Source organism: Uloborus diversus, chromosome 8, assembly GCF_026930045.1.
Source record: "Uloborus diversus isolate 005 chromosome 8, Udiv.v.3.1, whole genome shotgun sequence".
Classification (NCBI taxonomy): domain Eukaryota; kingdom Metazoa; phylum Arthropoda; class Arachnida; order Araneae; family Uloboridae; genus Uloborus; species Uloborus diversus.
The window spans coordinates 39806893-39822367 of NC_072738.1; the positions used below are offsets into that span (position 1 = coordinate 39806893).

Sequence of the window (15475 nt, forward strand, 5' to 3'; positions counted from 1 at the left end):
GAAAAAAAAAAGTGTTTCGTTCTTCATGCGCAATACATTTATATTAAAACGAAAGTCCAAGCCTTTTTTTTTTATAGACCATCTGAAAACATCAGCTCGTGATAGAAAAGAAATTTGTTGTTTTTCAAAACAAGTTATTTAAATGCTTATCAATATTTAAATTCATTGAATAATCATAGAGGTAATAAATTATCTCTTAAACACAGCTACTAATTTTGAAGCATATTTTTGGCTTCAACTTTTTAAATGTACACAATATACTAGTGAAAATGGTTACTAATTTATTCAATATTACAACATCAAGTCCTTTGTCCTTTGGTATATAACATCGCATATAGTAAATTAATAGGAAAACATACCACATTTCGCCACAGTACATCATCCTTCTGTTTATTAGTGAATTTCCTGAAAAAACCAAAAGAAAAAAGATTAAAATTTTGTTTCTTGAAAATTTAAAACATAATAACTGATTTTGAAAGGGGAAGATAAGAAAAATAACAAAATATAAGAAGAAGCACTTTTATTTATCTTACTAGGCGGCTCTGCCCCTGCTCGTTGCCACTCACCAACCCCCGAAGATTTCTTTGCAATCTTAATTGGTTCTCGAAAATTTAAAGTGCCGGTTAAGAAGAATCAGTTACAATACGCGTTACAGTTAGAACAAAATAAAAACCATGCTCCCCTTCCCGTAGATAATAGAGTTTTAGTGAAACACACATTAAATAAGTAAAAAATATTAAAATCCCAGTCCTACCCTAATACAAAAAGAATTTAATGAAAATACATATAACAAAATTATTGTTAAACAAACGCTTCAAAGAACACCCCTCCCTCAGGGTCCAAACTAATTTGTATCAAATTTCACAGCTTAATGGCCTCCTGAACATAGCAAAACGGCCATTTTGGATGTTTGAAAATTCACTTTCAAATTCGTGGTCTCTAGTAATACATTTTGCTCTTTATCACCAAGCATGAATTTAGTTCAGCCTAGGACTCTTCACTAAAATAGAAATCCTTATATCTACTGTTCTAATTAGTTGAGAAAATTGGAACAAGCTTTATTTGATGCAGAAAGAAAATGTCTTTCAAATGACATAGAAAGTTAAGGGGTGTGGAAAATCTTTCATCCCTATTATAGGCAATTTACATGAAACTTAAACTTAAAAAAATAATTAAAAATTGAAAAAGAAAACCCCACGTGCAAACCACCGGCCCTCGAAGTAATTTTGTAAAAAAAAAAAATATGGCTGTAAGTTCTATGTGGTCTCCTGGACACAGGCCCGCCATAGACTTCTTTCACAATTTCTTTTAACTTACTTTTTTAATTTATATATAGAGAGAGATTATTAATCAAACCTCATTAATTTGAACACACTTAAAACTAATTGCTGCCTGGACAAACTACATTTGCAGTCCTTGTTGTATTGTATTAATAAATAATATGATTTATTGCTTTTCGGTTCCTGAAACTATGATTAAGAATTAAATTTGTTTCAATGAGGTTCGACTGTATAATTAAGAAAAGCAAAACGTTTTTGTAATGCATGGGCTGAAGCAAATTAGTTAAAATGGAAACTAGCGTTATACTTCATTCACTGTCAGGACTAAGACTGGGCATTATATTCAAGTAATGCAAAATAAATTTAAAGTACACTGTCAATACAACCATTAGAATATCAATAAGAACCTTATGCATTGTTTGATTTAGATTCAATTTGAAGTTTAATTAAGGACTCCTTCAATGATTTTAAGCGAACAATTTTATGATAAAAATTTATTTTTTAAATACATGGGAAAAAATAACTAATTGAAATTAAATTTAAACTAAATTTATCAAAATATGATGGATCTTTTCAAAGCTTTGGCAGTTATGAATTTTGCCTGTCGTAAAAAACTTTTGATTAACGTATGAGTTTCATATTTTCTAACTTTACTATGTTCTTTTGAACGTAAGAAAGAAAACAAAATAGTTCAATAAGATTATAAAATAATAGTAAAAAGCAGTGGCTTTATATTAGATTCTTTTTTCCTCATGCGCCTCCTGAAATTGCTCCTTGAGGAGAAATTATAAGGCATAAAAGCAAACTTTTCGGCTTTGCTTAGTGACCTTAGGGGAAGGAAAAGGATTTGGAAGTCCTCAAACTTGTAATTATAAGGCTCTAAAAATGCAATTTAAATTGTGTATGCAGATGTTGGAGAATAGAGGTGGAGATTCTGGTAACTTCTAAAGCCATACTTCTAAAGCCCACATTTTTAAAATATTTATTTTTTGACAACATAAGACAAATTGAGGCGAATCCCTATCAAAATTTGTTACACTTGAAGTGGCATAACCAGGGGTGTTCCCATAGGGCATACTCCATATATGCCATATACTCTCAAACATTTTTTGGAATTAAAGTGTATAACCTCAAGCTTCAAAATTTTCCTAAAGCAAAAAAAAAGTTTGCTTTATTACATTTTCCCACAAGTAACCTTATTTCTTTATATTTCTAAACACTTAATAAATCAACGCCTTATAATCGCATACACATATTGTGCATAATGGATTACTGGTAGTATATCCTCAGAAAAATTGATGGGAACATCACTGGGCATAACTGATTAGGTTATGTTATGGCTAAGAAAGGGGAGAAAGAGAGGGTAAGCGGTGCATAGCCTTCCTTTAAATTATTGAAAATGAAAATCTAAAATTAAAATTTTATGTTGTCTTGGTGGCAATAAGGAAAAGTTTCTTTCACTCAGAAATTTTATAAAATTAAGAGACTCGAAGTGTAATTTTTTTTACAGTCTGACTACAGATAATATGGATAGGCAAACATCCGCTTTATAGGCGGAAATGGATGTATCCATTAGTTTATAGGAATGGTAATTTGTCATTACAGATGCACCTTTTTGCTTCTTAATTATTTAGACCCAGTGTTATAAAACTGACAATTGCTCACAGCAATGATTTTTTTTCATCTAAACTATATTCAATCTATAGTCTCACTACAAAAATTGATTTATTTTTTTACAACATCATTTTGATCTTACCATTTTGTTTGCCATTTCCAGATGAAATGGAAACATTTTATTTTCTTTTTGTTGTTTTCATAGAAACTGTGTTTACCCTCATTTTATTTTACAAAATGCAATAAACTAATAATGCCGTAGTGACATTATAAAACGCATGCATAAAATCAATACAGTCGAACCTCCATATATCGAACTTCCACATATCGAAATTTTCTATATATCAAAATCCCAGCAAATTTCTATGTTCATTATATAGAAAAATTGTTTCTATATATCAAAATTCTTTTCGAGACATTTGTAGATTTTTTTTCCACTTTAGACTGTTAGTCTCATGAAAAATAAAGGTTAGGAGAAAATTACGTTCACACTAAAGGTTGCTATGGAACTCATAAGAAATATCGGGTTGAAGGGTGTGTATTTAAGTCGTTGTTCCAATGTGAAGTTCTTAAATTCCCTCAAGTTTATTTCAAATGTTAGCTGTAACCAGTTACACTGTAAAATCAGTTTCAAATTATCCCTTTTGTTTGTTGATTATCATTTCTAGTCTTCTTAGCTTCAGTAAAAATCATTCAAGTTAAGTAGATTGATTGTTTACTTTTCTCCCGATCACATTGTTAAAACGAAAATCCCCTAATGTTGCGATCAAGTTGAATTGCCAAAGAATATGAAGATGTACGGTTGGCGTAAAAATGAAATTTCTGTTAATTTTTAAATCATTAACTTTCATTTAATCCGATACTCGTATAAATTATAAATTGGGTTTCATACACGAAAATTAGATTTTATTTTAATGTTTTAGGATAATTTTATGATAAAATAAGATCGTTTCCATAACGAAATTTCTATATACTGAATTTTTTTCCGGCAATTTGCTACTTCGATATACGGAGGTCAGACTGTATTTCCAAATTTCATTCAGTTCATGCAAGCAAGCTTTCATACGATTTCTAATAAAGTTATATGTAAATAGACATGAGAATTCAAATATTTAGTTAGTTGCCTGTATTTAGCAGATGCTTTAACAGTAGAAACTACTTTTTTTTCCTCTTAGTAACCACTTTAGTTTTGCTATTATTAGCAATGATGAAAACATGCATATTCATTTAAAAAAAAAACTAAATTTATACAATCAGTATTATAACTTCAACCATTAACTTTTGTAAAAAAAATTAAAGTATGTACATCAAATTTTTAAAAATCAAATGAGTAAAATCTTTACTAATATTATAAAGAGAGAGGGCAGATTTTTGTGTGTTTATATGTTCGAGGTAATCTCCGGAACCACTGCACCTATTTGAAAAATTCTTTCACTATATGAAAGGTGCTTTCTTACTGAGTAATATAGGCTATAATTCGAAAAAACCCGATAAATAGTTCTTTTTTTAAATTCAAATTTAGGCCTAAATTTCACGTACATTGCCTATTACTGACTATTAAAGGGGTGAAAAATTACTAGCACATATTAATATTATATATCGTTGGAAAGGGTAGAATTTTCCACGTTCTACACAATTTGTTTCAATGCTCTAACTTAAGTATGGCGGGAGTTATATGCGTTTTTAGCTCGAACTTTTTTAGGCTTAGCTGAAATTTAGGCACTACTTTCTTCATCAAATTTATCAATAAAAAGTGAAGGCATTGTCTCACTTTTTATTGATAAAAAGTGATTTAAGTGAAGTTTTCTTTTTGACAGCATTGGAAAAAGCGAGATTTTTTACTCCAGATCTCTCTCGACCTTTGGTCGAAAAAATTAGCTTCTATCTTCAAAGGAAAAAAAGTTACAAGCGTTTTTAAATCAATTTCGAAATATGTCATTTTGGTTCAGGTTATCAACTATTTTATTTTCGCGTTTCCATGGTTACGCTTTTAAAATCCATCTTTCGCATTTTAATTTCTTAAAAGTGTTTTAATATCTGTCGTCATTGTTTGGAAGGGTAATTTTGCATGGTGTTTTTTTTCTTTTGTTGAAGTTATTCTTTAAGTTATTAAGTTATTCTTTTAATTAATTGTTGATTATATGTCACTTGACACAGTTTTGGCCGGGCAAAGCAGCTCTTAATATATAGATTTGAAAACTACTGTTAATGTGATTTTACAGCTTTTTGTTTGTTTGGCTAAACATCCATTATTACCAAAGAAAAAACATCCGCTTCACTAGCAAAAGGGCTGGGTTCCGGTAGCGTGGTCGCTTGGCACGTTAGGCGCTGAGCACTTCAGTCTAGGATTATTGTTTTAAGGCAACCGTTAATTTAAGTCATTGTTTTGGCGATTTGTATTGAAAGAAAAGAAACTTTTGATTTGTTTTTATCCGAGTGAAATGTACGACATTTTCTTCTTTTTTTCTGACGATGATTTTTGAATGTTCCACGGGATGTTTTTTTTTCGTTAGATGGATGGATTATGACAGTGTGGTTGCTGGGCAAGAGTTGATAAACAATAGAGCTTCTGAATTATTTTTACATTTGATAGATATTATTTGATGTCTTTTTTTGTTTATTTGGTGAAATATTTTAAATTGCAGTAAAAACCGCTTCACTCGCTAAATAGAGTTTTAAAGCAACTGTAAATCTAATTTAATGATTTGACGAAAAGTTTTAAATTCCTAAGAAGCTTAAATAGTTTTTTTTTTTTTAAAAGGTGTCTACGCATTTTATACAAAGAAAAACGACCATTTCACATCAGAGGGGGAGGAGGCGTCAATTTTTTTTATTCAACGGACTTCCATTAAATTTTTAGCACGGGCATCGCTGTGCGGGTGCTGCTAGTAATGAAATAAAGTGAAGGATTATTTAGTGTGTAGGAGGAACTATATAGAACCAGCAAGAAATAGTTTATGTCCTGACCAGTGGCATACCTAGCACGGGTGACACTTGGGATGGTAATTTGTGGTGTCACATGATGTGTAAACATGTGAACATGAAATTCAAGAAATTTTCAGAAACAACTACATTTGTGTTATAACGAAATATTAAGTGGGCTAATCTACAAAAGACAAATGACTGGGGGGTCTGGGAGTGCCCCCCACCACCTCGGAAAATTTTCAATTTTGTAGTCTTAAAAATGCATTTTAGCTTCATATTTTTCAAAAACTTGCAATTCCTCTTCAGGTGTCACCAACCAGACGGGTGATTCTAACGCCCCTCCCCCTTGTAGTGACGCCACTGGTCACGACAATCCTAAATTATTCATGTTCTGCATTACAATTTAAAATTACTGGGATTTAATTTATCAAAATAGTGTTACCTAGTTGTCAGTTCAATATTTCATTCAGTTTTATGCAAATTTATTATTGTCTACCTTTATTTTAAGCTATCATGCGACATGTTATATTTATATTACAGAAAATTACATTCATTTATTAATTACTTTATCCACCTTGGTTTCTTGTTCAAAGATACTTAAAAATTTGAAAATTGTTAAAAAGTATTTTAAATATTTTCCCAGCTGATTAATCGCAAAATTGGGCGGGTTATGAGTAATAAGCTGATTATGTCCAATTACTGCTCCCCCCCCATTAGTCAGCGCTCCCCTATTAGATACTATAACTTAGTGTACAATCTGTGCATGAGCTATACATTTAATCAAAATAAAAAGCAAATGCTTGATGCACTTATAATGACCTTCATTTGCTATATTTATGAGAACATTTTTTTTTGTTTACAGATTTGTCTGGATAAATGAGATTCTGTTGCAGTTATGCAATGATAAATTCAACAGAAACACTGTCTGGGAAACTTTTACCATACATAAAACATTAACAGTATTTGCTATACAAGTTAGCTAAACAGCTAATTTTTAGTTTTACAAATTAGCTTTTGACTGAATAATACTGAAGCGGCTTTAGAATTTTAAACACAAAGAGTAATGATGCAAGAAATTATTTGTACATGCAAAATAGGGCTGATTAGAAGTTTTATTATACTCACTACAAATGGAATAGGAAAAAAAATGTCTAAAATGTACAGAAAAAAATGCACCTTTTAAATGCCATCCTTTTCATTTCAATTTTCATTTTTTCTCTCAATAAGAGTTAGGATTCAAATATTCTGCCTGAATAACTCTGAAAAAATACATGATTTATAGTAATGCATGAATTTATACTAGAATACACAAAGAAAAAAGGTACAAAAACATATTTTTAAAAATTTCTTTGTTCACTTTTAAAGAAGTTTATTTAAGTAATACGTTGCTTTGTCAAATGCATAAAAAATGTCTTACTACAACTATACAGTCAAACCTCGTTATCGCGACACCCAGATTTCATGACACTCCGGATGTCATGTCACTTTTTCAAAGTTCCAAACCTATGCCATATAATTTCAATGTTGAGTGGCTCTGGATTTTACGACAGTTTTTTTCGTGCAACTCTGGTTATGACAACGCTTCGAGCTGCGCAAACTGGATCAAATATTTCTTTGCAATTGAAAAATGTTCAGTAAAATAATGAAGACATTTGGAAATGTTTGTTGTACAGGGTGGCGACAGGAACTGTGAAAAAAAGTTCCCTGACTTTTCCCTGATTTCCCTGATTAAGTTCACCAAATTTCCCTGATTTACGTTACCAATGATAATGGTTTTCTTTCTTTGCTTTACTTGAAATCCATTGTATGTTTGTATAAAATGCAGTATTTTAAACGTTCTAAGTTATGTAAAGTTGTTGAATTAAAGATATGTTTTAAAAAGATACTACTTTTTTTAATAAAATGGTTAAAAAAACAAGACTATTTGGGGGGGGGGGGAATAACCTACAAAACAGTATATTAAATTTTTATACAATGGAAAGATTATAGAAAATTAAAAAAAAAAAAAACTTTACATCCAGAAACCAATTAGCATAAGAATTTTAAGAAACTATTAAAATTACTTTGGCTCTCCTCTGATATGCCCCCCTCTTGGCGAGATTTTAATTTTTCGCTCGATACGAAAATCGCCAATAAGGCGATAACTTGGCAACCCTGGTTTTGCAACTTGAACGCTGGAAAGTAGTTTCTCTAAGTCTGTTTTTGCACGTGTATGTGTTTTAGGAGGTAGGTGCTCATATGTTTCGCTCTTAGGGAGATTTTAAGTTGAATACTCTAAAATAAAGTTTCAATTCAAACTTTATTTTAGAGTATTCTTTTTCTTGTTGTTTTTTAATGTTAATTTAGTTGAATTTTCTATTTAAATTATGAGTTCGGTTTGTGATGTTGTCCAAATGTATCAATTGAAATTTTTGAATGAATCTTCTTTTTCGTCAGGTCGTCCAACGTTTGGACGTACCGGAGTCCTAAGTAGATTTTTTATATTTAAACTAATTGAAAATAAAGAGGTTAGGTAAGTGAACATATTTTGAATTATTGTGTTTTTAGTGTGTTTCTGGTAGTTTGTATTTTGGTCTGGTTGGCATTTTTGTAGCACAAAAATGGTGTTAATTTCACATAAAATCTGTGACTTTATTGTATACTGAACGGAGGAGATCTGTGACTTATATCCGACTGTGATGTATATTAAAAGTCGGAGGGATAACGGACCGAGCGGCAGCGAGGTCCTGGCGAGCCCGAGGTCTCATAGTACTTTCGTAATGAGACCGAGGCAGGGGTCTCATTACGAAAGTACTATGAGACCGAGGGCTCGTATCCCGGAGAAACAACGGAAAAAAATTAATGCATTAATTTCATTAAATAATTAATGACATAATTTGAATTTTTCCTGTTGGCGCTAAAAAAGCATCGCTAAGAACGATGTATGACATATGACGTCATACATAGTTTTCTTGGCGACGCTTTTTTGGCGCCAACAGGAAAAAGTCGCCAAGAGGGGGGTATATCAGATTTGTTCCATTACTTTTAAAAACATATGTATTTATGATAGAACTAAAAAGTAATTGAAATTATTTTGACCTAAGTTTTCAAACAGTATAGTAATTGTTGCAAGAATAACAAGTAATAGTGAAAGAATAGAAGTAATGCAGTTATTCTTATATAACTAACTGACATATTTATGCAAAACAGATGAAACCATTTGACAAACATTCATAGGGAGCTTTTCTCTAATCAAGAACATAGGTTTTTAAAGAATGAATACAGCATTTTAACAATAAAAAAAATAAAGATATTTACTTAAGTACACAAGTTAACTCTATTTCAAATGATTTCAGTATGTAACGAGAAAAAATCTTCGATTGCTTTTGTAACAAACAACTTTGAAATGCAAGGGGGGAAAAATGAAAAAAAAAAGCAATTAGTCAATTTCAAAATATATAAAAGAAGAATACAACTTGGTTATAAAGTTAAAGAATCACTAAAGTCTGAAGAAAAGAAAACCTTTATAATCTGCGGTGACAACAAATAGTATAACGGCAAAAACAAAGGTTTTTTAATTGAAAGTTCAATTTTAGCAATTAAATTAAAAACGCAAAGAAGTAATAACTTTCAAGCTTTTATCAGTATTAATTCAAAAACCAAAGATTTCTTTTTGAAATCGTGATTACAGTAAACTAATTACTTCGAGACAATGGAATAAAGGCAAACGAGCTAAGGCATAATTGAAGGCTTCCTCTTTGCCTGTATGGTTGTTTATTTTACGTAGCATTGAAAGCGTACAAGGAAATTTCAAGTTATGTAAAATAAACAACCTAACAGACACAAAAGCAATCTTAGGAAGTTCATCCTGTGGTTAATACGTAAGATTCAATACTTTGACGTTGAGGAAAAAAGATGCACAAATATGCGGCAGTATAATCGCACCTGTAAGTAAAAGTAAAATCAAAATCATTAAAAGTAAAATCATTAATTTTACTTTTTTTTTTGAACAGATAATTGGCGGAAAATGCGTAGGGAATTAAGAGTACTTAACTTTGTAAAGCAAAAAAAAAAAAAAAAAAAAATTCTTCAAAAAATCAATTTTCCCTGATTTTTTGTTATTTTTTCAAAATTCCCTGATATTTCCCTGACTTTTCCCTGATTAATAAAGTTCCCTGCCTTTTCCCTGATCTCCCTGATCTGTCGCCACCCTGTTGTAGGCAGAACTTCGGGCTCTGACAAGAGATTTGACCAGGCGTGACACTTCGAGAATGTTGGGGGGGCGAGCACATAAGTTCTGAAAGGTACAGGTTTCAGACTTTGACAACAGGGACAATGGAAAGCAATTGAAAGCAGGTGGATTGCAATACTGGACGAGGAAAACAGCAAGAGAAGAGAAAGATCATACCAACCTTAAGCTGTAGGTGTTCATAAAATGCTTCTCCCATGAGAGAAAAAGAGATAAGGGTCTCCTCATTAGATTGAAAAGGGACACACAACTGTTAAAGTGGATAAAAGGATTAGAAAGAGTTTTAATACCTGCGAAAGGTGGGGTTTAGCCGTCAAAATCAAATCAAATTGCAGACAAAAATGAAAAGAGTTTTGAATTGGTTTCTTTCTTGCTGGTAATTTCGTGGAAGAAGGAGTGTGACAAATTTTATTCAAAAATTTATCAAACATTTTATAGGAAAGTATTGAAGAATTGAAAAAAAGAAAAATAATAATAATATGTGACTGGTTTTTTTTGAATAATTTTTGTTATAGTTACCAATAGTTAAAATTCACATTAGTTAAATCTAATTTTAAAAATATATAAACAGCATTAATTTCTTCATTAAATCTAATTTTATGGTAAACTTATGTTCAATTTTGAATTTTTTAACCTATTCCGGTTATGACGTCACTCCGGCTATGACGACACTTAGTTGAGTCCCAAAGGTGTCGTGATAACGAGGTTCGACTGTATACGCGAAAGTTTGTCTGGATGGATGGATGGATCGATGTTTGTTTCTCTTTCACGCAAAAACTAATGAATGGATTTTAATGAAACTTTACAATAATATAGCTTATGCACCAGAATAACACAGGGTAGTTTTTGTCCCATTATGGCAGGCAAAACCAACCATAAAGAGGCAATGAAACACGATTTTCATATAAATTCTCTAATATAGGGGTAAAAAATACTTGCACGTATTAACATTATATGTTCATCGAAAGCTCTGATTTTTCTGCTGAAGATGGCACCTTTTCAAAATTTCTAAGTAGAATAAAAAATGAGTAATAAGCTTTTTAGTTCCATGTTTGAATGCTTTCCTTAAACCAATACAGTATTTAGTGTATCATCTCAACTCCCTGTCGATAGCTACAATTGTTGAATCATTGAATATTTTTGCTTTTCATTTGACTGTTCAAGGCTTTACTCAAGTCAAATTTTAAAGTAACATCTTCAAGCAACACGGGCAAATAATAAATGGATTTGGCTGATTATTTTCCTTTTCAATGAAACTTTGATGCAATTAATGGCTTTTATTTATTTCTGCTGATTGGATAATTACATTATATCCAATCGACCAGCAGGAATCTCGCCAATTTTTTTTTGCTAAAAGATTTCTTTAGCTAAGGCAAAGGTTCCCAAACTTCAGACCTCTGGGGAACCCCCCCCCCCTCCAAAAAAAATATATATATTTGACACAGTTAAATCTGTCTTTTTTTCTAATATATTTTTACGGTTTTCCTTTAAATTTATTTATTTATTGTTCTATATATTTTTCAGAGCCCTTGTCTGGTTTTCATTTCTTACATTATTATTTTGAGTTAATGAAGTAAAATTTTGTTTGAAATTTAATTTAGGAATAAAAATATTATCACCATATTTATTATCCTTTTAATTTTTCTTCAAAACTTTTCTGATGTTTACACTAATAGATAAGTATAAGGATTGCTCAAATGAAAAGTGGACAAATTGAATAAAGATAATACTTTGAATGTAAATCAAAAGAAATCGCCATGGGTGTTGAAAAACAGGTCCCACAGTTGCGGCAGCAGGTCAATGCCTTTGCTGTAGAAAGATCGGGGCGGATTTCTGAGGAAGTCCTGCAGGGCTTCCTTTACTTCATCGTCTGAATGGAGACGTTTTCCCTGTAATGCTCTCTTGCTTCTAGTGTGAACCGTTAATTTCCTCAGGTTGAGTTTGTCACTGATTTCACGGGTCTTAATCCTTCGATTAGTTCGGATCATTTCATTAACGAAGGCAATGGCATCATCGGTGATCGCGATGATTGCTTTGCCCGGTCTCGGCAAAGCAATAAGGGCGGCATGTAAATTGCCGCCCTGAACCGTACTACCACGTGTTGTTCCGATCTGGACATATCTATGGATAGCACGACTTTCCTTTTGTACAGTTTCCCCTACTTCAAACAGCTTTAACCACTGAACAGCATCTGAGATGCATACCTCCCTCATACCACCCTTTATGTACTTGTGCAGTGGTGCTGTAATTGAATCATTCATTCTGACATTATCGCACTTGTCCACTTTTCATTTGGGCAACACTTATATATACAAAATTCAACTAACATTCTCATTTGTAAAGTAATTCATATATAAAAATAACATCATTGCTGGTGCTGTCAGAACATTCCTACATGATCAGTGATTTTGGCTATATACCTACCTATATAATGAGGATTTTAAAAAGGTGATTTTCAATGTATAAGGGAAACATTTAGAAGTAAGGTTTCACAGTATCTCAAGTTTTGCACTATACAAAATACTAAATATTAAAAAAAATATACATATATTAACTTGAATTTTTGGCATCTTGAATTCAAATGATGTTTTTCGCAATCATGAGCGAGTGTGTATGAATGCGCGTGTGTTTGTGTAGGCGCATGTGTGTGGGTGCGTATGTGTATGTATGCATGTGTGTGCGTGTTGTGTATGCAGTGCTGTGTGTGTAGGCATTCTTGTGTGTTTGTAGGCATATGTATTTGTGTCTGTGTGCAGGCATGAGTGTGTGTGTGTGTGTGTAGGATATGGAGACTGCTTTCGCAAGAGGAGCAGCATTGTGAGGCCGGTCGACGCGACGGTGGTGCTGGCAGAGGGAGGTGGTGGGAAAATAAAATCATAGGAATTCAAAGCAATCAAATGAGAACAATAAGCTATCGTGATGGCTCAAAAAAAAAAAAAAAAAAAAAATAATAATCATTGTAATCAAAGCTTAGGTATAGAAGATAGAAACTGTCTTGGGATTAAAAATGATTGTATACAAAACGTGATAAAGTGAAAATAGGTGGGGAATAAAAATTACTGCAATGGCTTAAAACGATCATTAACACCATATCATACATTTAAACCATAGCTAAAATGATAAGTGTATATAAAAAATGCACGTAAACTAAAAAGGATCACTCATTATTGCAAACAACTTACACATATACAAGAGCAAAGCGTTACCAAAAAGATTAACTAATAACAGATCAAACTTGGTTACACCAAAAAGACAGGAGAGAGGAGGAGAATAATTTCAAGACTAGAGTCTGGTCACTTGCTTATGTGTAAGTAGTGTGGATTTCAGTAAGCATGGTTGATCTAAAAATAAAATCAGATGTCAAGAAGTCAGATTTCCGTGACCTTTGAAGATTTGATGTCATTGGAAGGAAGGAATAAGAAAGAAATAGGTAATGTCTAAAAATAGATTATAGGTATATTAAGTTAAAATGTGTGCATTTATCTACTTTCAATTAATCGTCGCATTTTTTTTAAAGTGTGAAAGGCGGCAGATAATCCGCACTACGGATCAGCCGCCTGTGGATAGTCGGGAATTTATTGTACCAGCTTTTAAAATTCTTTCAATTTAAATGAGTTTTGTGCACCTTCAACACTTGTAAAAAAGGATTGGCCAAATAATCAGTTTCTTAATAGATATTGCTGTGGATATAGTACAGGATAAAATCATCATTTGTATCTTTAGTGCAGGGATACGTGAATAATGCAGGCTCTTGATGAATCTGCTACACATACTGTTCCTTTTCCTAAGCCGAGACTAAGCGCTAATTTGAGCATGCGTTAGGTCTGCTGTGATTTTATCAAAATAGGGAAGGAAACCCGGAAGTAAAAGGTGCAAAATAACGTGTTCAAAGACAGAAGTGCGAGTGGTGAGTGCCCATCCTCAACCTATCGCCCCTTTTTGAAATGGAATCTGTCCTGAGTGGTAGTCTTCTCTTTCGAGAACGGACAGTACGTGCTAAGTAAGATGTGAAAATAAAAACCCAATTCTCAATCCAACCTGGTCCTCTTGCCAGCTAAAAAGGGCAACTATCTGGCAATTCCACTACAAGTCTGGACAGTCAATATATCATTTAGCAAGCATTTTAAATTGGATTGCTTTAGTCAAATATTTGTAACTGCCATTAAAGAACCCCTCCCCCCTCCCCCGAACTAACATTTCTAATTTTTGCTAAGCAACTTTATTATTTTGTTTTTTGAAAAAAATTATCAGTACTTTTGTTGCATCCAGTTTAAGTTTCGCAATGCATTTAATAAAAATGTTATGCATCTGTATGTAATCGTGTGTGTACAAAAAAACAAAAAAAAAATCGCAATCATAACTGAATGGCATGCAACATAATGCATTCCTTTTTTGCAATCGTTTCAGGCTCTGAAAAACAATTGCAATAAATAAATCAATAAATCAACACATGTACCGTGACTTACTTAAAGTTTTTTTTAAACTCAAGAGAATGGATTTCTTCTCTGTTGGCACATACTCATTCTTAATTGTCAACACTATCCTTTATTCACTCGTGTTAGAAGCCAAACACAACAAATATATTTGCCTACATCAATATTTAAATAAATAACTAAAATTTCAACTATTTTGCAAACAGCCAACTCTAAATAATTGCAGAAAATTTCTGTTTACATTACTCATTGAACATTTGGACTAAGCAGCAGTTGAGCAGTGACGTAGCCTACGAGAATCTGTGCTGTTGCTTAAAGAGCCTGTTATTTTCGCCTCGAAAGCGAGGGACAGGGGCAGAGAATTTCGCTCCTAGATGGCGCCTATAGCGAGGCCAACAAAGCGCTCTGACAGGTAAACACAATGTGTTTTGGACTGTCAAACTTATTAGATATCTTGCTATAATATGCATACTTTTTCAAATTTTCAACTTTCAAGCATCTAAGGCAACCCAGGTTAATCTCCCTTAACACCTGGAAATGAAAAATATTATTCTTTGAGTCACAAAAGCGCGAGGAAAACAAGCCTCGAAAATGAGATAAGTTCCGGTCAGAGAATTAAAGTTATAATTTTAAACACAAAGAATGTCCTTGTTTTTCGTAAATTTTCGTTAAAAACTTCTTTTACTCTTCTCGGTGTATTTACCAGATGGCATTTTGTTTTTGCCAAATGTATTTTTATACTCTTTATAGGATTTTTTTTTTTTTTTTTTTTTTCATTGGATGCTAAAACCTAACTTTCAGAAATCATTTCAGTTTTTTTTAAACGTATGAAATCCAGGGGTGTCCCCCCGCCCCCCAAGTTCGATAACGCAAATCCCCCCTCCCAAAATATATATTCCCGAACTTTTTTCCTTTTGTATTTTTAGCTTCTTTTCTTAAATAAATTTATTTTTTAAAAATATTTTATGTTTATTTATTTGAAATTATTATTATCA

At 32.2% G+C, this 15475-nt stretch overlaps 1 long non-coding RNA gene across 1 annotated transcript; it reads right to left on the bottom strand.

The window, feature by feature from the left end:
- Window positions 1-269: 269 nt before the first annotated feature.
- On the bottom strand, window positions 270-14757 carry LOC129228231 (uncharacterized). The gene is made up of 3 exons (XR_008580905.1): window positions 14514-14757; window positions 6996-7078; window positions 270-405 (listed from the first exon to the last, which is right to left on the bottom strand). It is a non-coding gene; the product is annotated as an uncharacterized LOC129228231 (long non-coding RNA).
- Window positions 14758-15475: the final 718 nt, after the last annotated feature.